This window comes from Triticum aestivum, chromosome 5B, assembly GCF_018294505.1.
Source record: "Triticum aestivum cultivar Chinese Spring chromosome 5B, IWGSC CS RefSeq v2.1, whole genome shotgun sequence".
Classification (NCBI taxonomy): domain Eukaryota; kingdom Viridiplantae; phylum Streptophyta; class Magnoliopsida; order Poales; family Poaceae; genus Triticum; species Triticum aestivum.
Window position 1 is genome coordinate 534,520,710 of NC_057807.1, and position 10,297 is coordinate 534,531,006.

General features: G+C 48.3%; 1 long non-coding RNA gene and 1 pseudogene across 2 annotated transcripts; one reads left to right on the plus strand and one right to left on the minus strand.

The window, feature by feature from the left end:
* Nucleotides 1-231: 231 nt before the first annotated feature.
* On the minus strand, nucleotides 232-6,541 carry LOC123114973 (probable flavin-containing monooxygenase 1; annotated as a pseudogene).
* On the plus strand, nucleotides 1,921-5,597 carry LOC123113005 (uncharacterized). 2 transcript variants are annotated; one of them, XR_006455843.1, is made up of 6 exons: nucleotides 1,921-2,280; nucleotides 2,418-2,463; nucleotides 2,648-2,751; nucleotides 2,897-3,387; nucleotides 4,469-4,577; nucleotides 5,204-5,597. It is a non-coding gene; the product is annotated as an uncharacterized lncRNA (long non-coding RNA). The 2 variants fall into 2 exon arrangements; XR_006455841.1 differs by lacking the exon at nucleotides 2,418-2,463 and having other exon boundaries at nucleotides 1,923-2,280.
* Nucleotides 6,542-10,297: the final 3,756 nt, after the last annotated feature.

Here is a 10,297-nt window from a genome sequence, read left to right on the forward strand (position 1 = left end):
CTTTTTAATATAATTTTCTTGGGTTATTTGTAATGCTAGTTAGGTTAGTATAATAATATTCTATCTATTTCAAATATATAAGGTGTATTAGTTTTTCAAAAGTCAAGCCTTTCTATGTCTAACCAAGTTAATAGCAAAATATATCAACATCTATAATACTTATAATTCATGACGAATCTAATGATAATGATTTGATACAGCAGGTATTGATTTTTTTGCATGTAAACTTGGTCAAAGCTACAGAAACAGCTTAAAAATAATTACATACCGTAGTATTATGAAATGGGCGGAGTAGATTTGAAATAAAGAAAAGAGTGAGGCATTTTGGCTTGAATTTTAAAAAACAATTAAAACAAAATTTTCAGTTTAAAAAAATCCGAAAGCAATTCTACAAGTAAACAAGGATGTTATCTGTATGTGTGTAAAATTTCAAGATGAAATACCTTGAAATGGGATCTGAAAAACGACGAATTCATGGCCTGGGAGGATGAATAGTATCATGTGTTAAAAAGCCTCAGATTTGTCTTTTCTGCACAGCCCTCATTTCAATGTATCTCGTCCTGAAAATTTACACACTTGTGCATTATGCCTCCTCGGGTCGCATCCCATGTCCCGGCAAAGCTCGTCGTTGTACCACACGTGGACTGCGCAGAGACGCGGCCCCAAGCTCTGCCCCTCCCCGCCGCCGCCGCTCTCCCGCGCGTAGTACCTGCCCCACTCCGCGCAGCTCTCCTCCATCCGCCGCACGCTCGGCAGCCGGAACGCGCCGTCCAGCAGCCGCGCCACCCACTTGGCCTCCATCTCGCACACGTATATGACGCTCAGGCCCCCGGCGTACCCCAGCACCGCCATCTGCGGGATCCGCGGGTGCACGCACTCCCGGTACAGCGGCGCCGACGCCCCGATGAAATCCTTCACCCGTGGCGACGCGAACATGTTCCTCAGCTTTTCGTCGCCGCGGAACCCAGTGGCGAAGATCACTACGTCGGCCGGCACGACGCGCTTCTCGTCATCGAGCACCAGGCCGTCGTGGCGGAAGCCGAAGGACTTGGACCTCGCTAAGACGACGCTGCCTTCCCTCACCCTGTCGTAGAACTCGTCGGGGAGCTTGGAGATGAGGCACGACGACACGGACCTCGCGAACCCGTGCCCGGGCTCCATGCCGTACTCCCGCATCGGGATCTCCCTCCGGTACCACGCCCCCGTCGCCGCTGATATCGCGCACGCGACGGGCGCGAGCAGCGCGGCGAGGATGCGGGAGGCGGCGCTGGCGCCGGGCCTGGGCACCATGAGCTCCGCGAAGCGATTCATGTAGAGGTACGCGAGGCTGACCCCGCCCCATACGTCCGCGCGGTGCAGCATCCACTGCCGGTTCCGGCACACCATCGTGCACGGCGTCCCCACGCCGTTGGCCCCGGCGCAGTCGTTGGCGATCTCGAAGGCCGACTTGCCTTTCCCTTGACCAGCGCGGCGGCGTCAGCGTGGGCCATGTCGGAGAGCTCCATGGAGTGGAGCACCCGGCCCCGGAACGCCTCCGGGCCTGGGAATACCGCCGGGATGTTGGGCACGCCGCTGAACATGCACTACCCGAAACAGACTTTTTGGTGACGGCCAGGCACCATCGTGACGGGCCCGATGCCTCCTTCAGGAACGTGGGCACGTTCCTGACGTGGACGGTCCGCCGAGAGGAAAGATGGCAACGTTCCTGACGCTCTTCACGATAGCCTTCAGGAAATAGAATAACCTTCAGGAACGAGGTGGCACGTTCGCGTCGGGGCCCAATCCACGTCGCGAATCAGATACGCACCTTCAGGAACGTGTACCTGGCCGTCAGGAAGACACGTTCGCAGGACGCGCTGATATTTTCGCTCGGGAGGCGCCTGATTTTTTCGTTTGGGGGAGAAAAGCGCGCGGATACCGGATATTTTCGCGTGGCTGTGGTCACGTGTGGAGCGCTTGGTCAAAATCCCTAAAACAGGGTCCGGTCTTCCCCCATCGGTCTGCTCCTCCCACTCCCACGACCAGCGCCGCCGCTTGCCCCCGTGTCCGCCGTCCAGTTCTGATCCGCCGACTCCCTCTCCATCGAGCGCCGCCCACATCGCCGTTGAGCACCGACTCCACGCCTCCAGCACAGCCTCCCTCCCCATCTAGCGCGGCCCCCATCGCCGGCGACTTCCAGATCCGCCTCCCTGGCCGGCGAACTTCCAGATCTGCGTCCCTGGCCGGCGAACTTCCAGATCCACCTCCGTCGCCGTGTGGAGGTGGCTCCCTCCCCGACCAGTGAGTGCCCGTCTTCTCCTCCCCCCTCCCCATCTATTGCTGTTCCAAATAATTTACATGTGCTGCAGCAATATGTTCATTGTTTAGTACACTATTCTTGAGATTAAAACAATGATGTTTTGTTGTTCTTCTGAAAGGATTGAGTGCAACAGCCATGGGGTATTATAGTCGCCATCTGTCTAGGTAGTGTGCTGCGCAATTTTAAGTTTGTGCATACATTAAATCGGGTTGTTCCTCAATTGGTCTCATTGATGAGTTGTGATACATATCTGTATGCGTGTCAATGCCTGCAAGCTGTAGGTTATGTCCCCTGTTCAGGAAGGTGCAGTTTACGTATGCATGCTTTATTGTTTTCTCTTCATTGAAGGTCTTACAAAATCAGGAAGTTGTAGCGCTACAAAGGCCAAGTTTGAGAAGTGACATTGCCACACCTCAACCCTCTCGATCAAGAAGTCCAATCCAGGCATGTTGGTAAGTTCCACTCATGGAAAGTTTGTTGAAAGAGCATGTTTTCATATGTAGGAAAGAAAGTATGGGCCTGCAGCAGCAACAAACTTGAACACTACAATTATTGTTAATCTGAAATTAAAGCGACATGCTATGTCCATGGTTTCAGAAGAACCCACCACAAAGCATCTTCAAGACGCACATCCAGTATATTGGAAGGAACGTCATCTCGATCTTCAAAGTTATGTTCCTGGTACTTCTTCATAGTTGCAGTCTGCACTTGGCACCAAGAAAAGACCTTTTCATTTGTTTGGTGACTAATAGCATGTGTGTCATGAGCTGGAGTTTACCTTTGTGTTTGAAAACTTGTATACATATATTACAGTTTTGCCTTTCACCATTGTTCATTGAAATATGCTATATTCTTTTCCATTGTAGGTGAATTGATCCTTCCAAGCCCAAGAGGATGCCGGTACTCCGCTGGCAGATCCTTCCCATGCTGAAGGCCATGTTCATGCTACTCATCTGGATGAGCATGGTTCTACCCCAAGACAGGATATATACCATTTGTTGCACTACAGTTGGTATATAGCAAGATGGATAAGAAATACCCAAGAGCTTCTTCCTTTTCAAGATTAGAAGATGAATGATAGTGATACGGTAAGTTGTTGTTATGATCCCCAATTCCTCTATGCACAAACTTGACAATGGTTGTGATCATGTTACTTCTATGGTTAGCAAAGTAAACTGCAGCTGAATTATACAAGTAGAGCAATGTAGTATAGTGCATGTAAGATTGTGGTGTCATCAAAACAGGGATGCATCAAACTAGTTCATGTGTTAATAATTTATGATATGAAACAATCTATTTAATCAGTGCCTGTGTATTTCAATTAGTGGTTGCTGCTTGCTTATGTGCTGCTCTGTTTCTTTCTGTGTAAATGTGGTGCTAGTTCTGTCCTTGTAGTGTAGTGCCAGTGCAGTGCACAACTGCATATATATGTCTTTTACACATATTTGCTCTGACTGTGCTATAGGTCTTATTGATGATTTGCACATAAACCTAACTGTTTGTCGCACTATAGATGCTATATAGCAAGCTGGAATGGTTTCGAATGTGCATGGTATTGACATTTTATTCATGTATTAAAATATTTGACAACCTCAACAAGTAGAGGAGCAAGTTCAAGTACGAAAGGTGCATGGTCTTGGCTTTCAGTTTGGATTGGATTATAAACATTTATTTTATTTCCTTTTCTTCCTTGTACGTTATGTTCCTGTTAGCTCTTCATAAGTGCAGCCTACACTTAGCTTTAATAAAAGACTTCTTCACTTGCTTGGTGGATAACAACATGTGTGTGTCGTGAACTGAAGTTTCCTTTTGGTTTGTAAACTTGTTCATGCTGCCCAAGTGTTTGTGTATTTCAGTTAGTGGTTGCTGCCTTCTTAAGTGACTGTGTACTGCAACCATGTAGTCAGTATAACTTAGTTCATGATTTAAGTTGTCATACAAAATTAAATATGTTCTCTGTACATGTTAGCTTATAATTTTAGGAAATGATTCACTATGACTGGTGAGATCCATTTATAGATCATTTAGAGTTTCTAATTTCTATTCCAGTCAGTTTTCATTAATGTGTTCTTGCAACAAAAAAACATTGTCTTAAACTCTTAATATTATATCTAAGGACTGCATTTCTGAGTATGTCTCCAGTTATTCTAATTTCCTTCATGAATACAGCTTCTGAGAAGAAATCGTTCCAGGTACTGGGCGTAGTGGTGATGGAGACATAGACTTGTAAGACCCTTGGGTGGGCGAACGCCCTTGAGCACCTCCACTTGAACTTCTGGTGAGCAAGTCTGTAAGGAACCACCCCAGGACAGTTCCAGTCATATTAGTCTTTTCTTATCAGCTAGCTTTGCATCGTCTGCTTCCTTCTTGTTTTTGACATATTCAAGATGATGAATTTTCAGATTACCTTGCAGCTTGTTTAGGCTCCCCAACTGTTTTAGCTCATGCCCATGTTTTGTCCTTACTTGAGATACAACAAGTTCTTGTAGTAATGTTAAACTACCGATGTTCGGAACTTGCATTGCAAAGCTATAAATATGACGCTTACTGCTAGTTTTCTACATGTAGTGCTAGTTCTGTACATGCAGTTTAGTGCTTGTCATACTTAGATTTTTCCTATGAAGTGATGATTTTTTTTGCTACCACGTAAAGTTGTGAAGGTGGTTGGTCATGACAAATTTTCATTTGCCATGAAAACTATGGGTATAGGGCATTGGATGGCAATCATTTAATTTTTCTTGCCTTTTTTTAATTATGTTCATGTTACATTTAATTGCAGCCTATACTTGGCAATAAGAAAAGCCATGAGCTGTAGTTTACCTTTTGGTTTGAAAGCTTGTACATATCACAGTTTTGCCTTTCACCGTTGTTCATTAAAATCTCCTATATTTTTCTATTGTATAGGTGAATGGAACATTCCAAGCCCAAGGGAATGCACTCCATTAACAGAATCTTCCCATGATGGAAGACCATCCTCATGCTACTCATGTGGATGAGCATAGTTCTACTCCAACATTTAGAAATTCCAGTAGTATAATTAGTTGTTAATATTGTGAAATAGGGTGCAGGTAGGCTTTCTTTGTCAATTGCTTCTCTTGGCAATTTAGGAATCAACCAGTATGCGTGTTTCGTATTTGGTGACACCTCCTGTTAAGTTAAGGCTCCATGAATCATGACTTGGATATGAATATGTAGATCTTGTGAATAACGAGATTTAAATAAATTGGATGGGTACATTGTGACCTAGGAATTGGATGTGATTTTAAACCGGGTTATATGATCTTTGTGTATACATGAATGTGAAATGATTTGGCATGTGGCTATGAATATATACACCGCTTTCCAATAATATTTTTATTTGCTCTTGGTTCATTCCTGAGGACCGTTTTAATTCTTTCCTGACGAAGCCAGCCGTCATGGATATGTAGAGCTCATTCCTGAAGGTATGGTCCTGAGTGCCACTAGTTGTCAGGAAACAGAACATGTTCCCGACGGCCAGTTTTCTGACGGTATCTCCTGACGGTGAGGCCGTCAGGAATATGAATTTGGGTGGCTCCAGGCACTTGTCAGGAAACGCCGTCAGGAAAATCTGTTCGTGACGGGTACCGTCAGGAACGGCGATCTTTCCTGACAAGCTGGTGCTGACGGGAGTTTCCTGACGATGGGGTATCATTCCTGACAAAATCGGTTCGTTCCTGACGGATTTTGGCCGTCAGGAAAAAGTCAGTTTGGGGTAGTGATGCCGATGCAGAGGATGAGGAAGTCGAACTCGTGCACCTCCTGCGTCTCCGGCCCCGTCTCGCTCTGGCTGCGACGGCTCACGGTGAGCCGCCAGGCGCTCGAACCATCACCGAACGCTTCGCCGTTGCCGGCCCAGCGCTCCCACCTGTCCGCCGCGTCCTCTGGCGCATTGCCGACGTACTCGGCGGCGACGACCCGGCTCCGTAACCTGACGCACCCATTGACGCCGAAGCGGCGCGAGTAGGAGGCGAGGTAGTCGACGACCTGGTCGTGGCGCGGGTGCGCGCCTGCGGAGTCCGGCCAGGGGAAGTCGGAGTAGCGGTACGTGGCGGTGTGGGACTGGAGCGTGGTGGAGGCGAGCGTGCGCGTCCACAGCCCGCCCACGGACTCCCCGGCCTCGAACACCACCGGCCGGAAGCCCCGCACCAGCAGGTGCTTGCACGCCGCCAGCCCACTGGTGCCGGCGCCCACGATGGCGACCCACTTCGCCCTGGGATCCATTGTCGGCGCTAGCTAGCTTAGCTGTTTCTTGGACTGTGACGATCGATGGTTAGTTGATTGAAAGATTGATAGACTCCCACTGCCTAATGCTGATACTACATCAGTTTGTTTTGGCGGTTTCGCCGTGCTGGTGATATCATTGGTACGTGATGCCGTGGTGGCACGGATCACATGCATGCAGCGTTTTATAATCGGATGAATTTGGAGGAGGTGCAGTGTTAGGTTGCAGATCACGATCATACGACTCAGGGCATCTTTAAGGAAGGACCCGCAAATCACCCGCATCTGTTCGGACGGACCATGCTGCCCGGAACACGGAAGCCGTCCACCGCAGTATCTGTGGCACGATCCGAACGCGTTAGACAAAGTGAGGAGAGGTTCATCAGAAATGTAGGACTCTGACACCCTAACCCATTCAATCCTTCCTTTCGGTATCATTTCCTTTCACTCCGCCCTTCTTCCCCTTGTTTTGCATTCGCACCCTCCACCTCCGTCGCCGTTGATGTACGTCTTCGGCCGCCAAAGAGACATTGCCGGACATCCGCAACTAGCAACAATGTGCCCGCTTGCCGTTACGGCATAATTGTCCACCCTGGAGCCGTTTGTATCTAGGTATACTCTGCCACCTGTCGACGACCTCCACGGCGGACACCACACGGCAGGTGTTCGATCAAATGCCATTGACCTTATTTTCAAATACTATGTCATTTTTTAAAGTACGGAGGATGGTGAGCTACTCAACCGCCTGTGGATTTCGTAGTCAGGAAGAAAGGGGAGGAAACGTTTCACGCACGAAAGCACATTGCACCCTACGACATGTACATCATTCAGGAATGCAATGTGAAGTCATTAGCGCATCACTGGTACGCTATTCAGACCAGCGTCACCAAATTTTGTGACGTGGTTCATCAGCTTGAGGCAAGGTGGCCATTGCACGAGGCAGAGGACGAGATCATAAGTTTTGCTTCCTCTTGCTCAACTTTTTGATTTATTCATTCATTCAATGTTGATCTACACATTATATGTAGCCCGCACACGTTGTTGTGGTGTACCACGAGAAAAAGGGACGACCATTTACGTGCACATACTGTTGGATGAAGCTGAAGGGGGAGTTTGTGTGGAATGACATGATCCATAGATGAAAAACTTGTTAGACATCCGAAATCTAGTCGAATTTGAGACATTGTTGTACTGGACTTAATTTGCATGTTGTGTATGGATGATTTATGCTTTTTTCTATCCAAACGTTGATGAATATCGGCCAGTTTACATGAATTTCGTCTGGTTTGTTTAAATGCGGGTTGAAATATACATGGCTACGGGTGAATGGCATCCTCCCACATCAATGTCCGTGGACTGGTTCCCCTAGGGATGAAAACGGCGCGGAAACGGACGAAACTGGGTGCTACCATATTTGTTTTCATATTTTTTTGCAGAAGCGGAAACGAATACAGAAACTCCGAAAACGAATACGGAAAGAGATACTACCGGAAACAAACACGGAGCGAATACAGAGCGGACACGAAAACAAAATTGTTTGTTGACCGGAACTTAAAGCCCCCTTAAATCATAGAAATACAGATAAAAGACTAACAAATTGATAGAATTGTTAACAAGGCTACAAAATAATATGGTTGTGTTGGCATAATAGGGTAGTATTGTAGTAGTACATGACAATTCCGTATAGGGTCTAGTTGAGTATGCGTGTGGTAGTCAAACTTGGTACTCAAATAATACATTCTGCTCACTGTGTCATTGTGTATTGTTTGGTAGTTGGGCTACAAAGTAGCCATGAGCCTATAGTAGAAACAAAAATTCCATATTAACGGGAACGGAAAGTTCCGTTTCCACGTGTGTTCCACCGGAAAACATCATTCCGTTTTTGTTTTCCTTTCCGCATAAAAAGTTTAATTTCCATTTTCATTTTGCAAATTTCTGTTTCCGCTTTCATATTTCCTCTCCGTTTCCATTTTCCCTCCAGAAAAGCGGAAACTGTCCACTCCATTTTCATCCCTAGGTCCCCCCTCCCACCCCCTATCCGCGAATGGATGCGGTAGGAAATTTACAGGTTGCCCGCCCTTAGACCCTGATTGGAAGGCCTTGGTTCAATGGGATCGAAGGATGTCGCCTACGGTTTGTTGGTTTCGAGGGTTGCCATAGAGCTGTTGCTGTGGCTTGGCTTTCCCAGGTCTAGCAGGGTTCTTGTGGGTGGCTCTAGGCGACAGCCTTGGTTCGATAGGGGTCGAAGGATATCGGCGATGATGCTTCTTGAAGGCATCTCTGAAGAGTTCACACACATCTCTGAAGGATACCGGCGATGATGCTCGTTTTGCCACATAGCTTCGTTAAAATCGCCAACCATAAACCAAGGTCCGATTCCAAGCGGATTAATTCGCCTTAAAGATCCCACATAACATACCTTTGACTCGCCTTTGGTTCACCATAGACAAAGATACTTCTCCATCTAGTGACATCTTCTTTGTAAATGTACATGTCAATAAAATGTTCACCATATTTATTCAGCTACAAAGTATAAAGGTCATCCCAGATATTAGAAGGGATAGAGAGAGATTGGTGGAATAGTTGATTATATTGCTTGAGCCTCGTGGGCATATATATATAAGAGTACAATGACCAACTTGGAGTACAAGACAAGGCAGAAACAAATCCTAGACTATCCTATACTTCCTAATAAACATTATACTCAACATCCCCTCGCAGTCAAAATGGTAGCAATGCAAATAGTGAGACTGGAGAAGAATCCGAAGGTAAGCCGACGGACACCCCCCTCCCCCCCAACACACACACAGTCGTATCGGTCGATGCATCGTAGAAGTCGTGGCTGGAGTTGAAATCGACAAGGTTGCTCAAGCAAGGCGGTAGCCTTTGTGCCGTTTGTCGATGTAGCCGAGAGCGTAGGGTGGTGTAGCCGTGGTCGAGGTAGCCATACGAAGAATGTCTTGGTCGATGTCGAGCCGGGGTGGCCAATGTCGAGGAAGTTGGGGGGAGCCACGAGCGCAAGGAGGCACCGAGTTAGTCATGGGACCAGTAGTGTCGAAGAAATGGTGCACCGGGAAGAAGACGGTGTTGACGAGGCATGGCGCCAGGTGTGCCAATCCTGGGGACACGTCGTGGACAGAGGCACGCATCGGTGTTGCGAGCACCAGGCATGCGTAGACAGACGAAGACGAAGTTAACGGAGCACCGCACCAGGCTTGCCAAGCCCGGGGACACGTCATGGACGAAGGCACACATCGGTGTTGCCAGCACTAGGCATGCGTAGACGAGGGACCTGCACGAGTTGTACGCCATGTCGAGGAGTCGGAGGGGCCTGTAGAGAGGAGACTCTATGACGGTTGTGGTGCTAATCGGCGTGGTGCCGATGTCACCAACGGAGGTCGGAGTAGACGAAGTGGTCGGGGTAGATGACGGCGACCCTGGCGACGGGCTGGTGTTGGACGAAGGCAAAGGTGGTGGACCGGCGGCGGCAGCTACGGAAGTAGCGGCGGAGGCGGCCGATGAAGAGCGGCGGCGATGGCCTGACAACTGCTAGGTTAGGAGCGTGACGGTAGTGCTCGAAGTAGGCAAGGAACCTGACAGCATGACGAAGACCGGCGCAGACGGTGGCGTTCCCGCGCCAAGGAAGGCGGCGTGGCGCATACCACGGCAAGTCGACGCACGGGGATGGCGGTGGTACGCGGGCCGCGGCGCCACGGCCCGAAGGGGCGACATAGCGGCAACAGGCAGGTCGGGGCG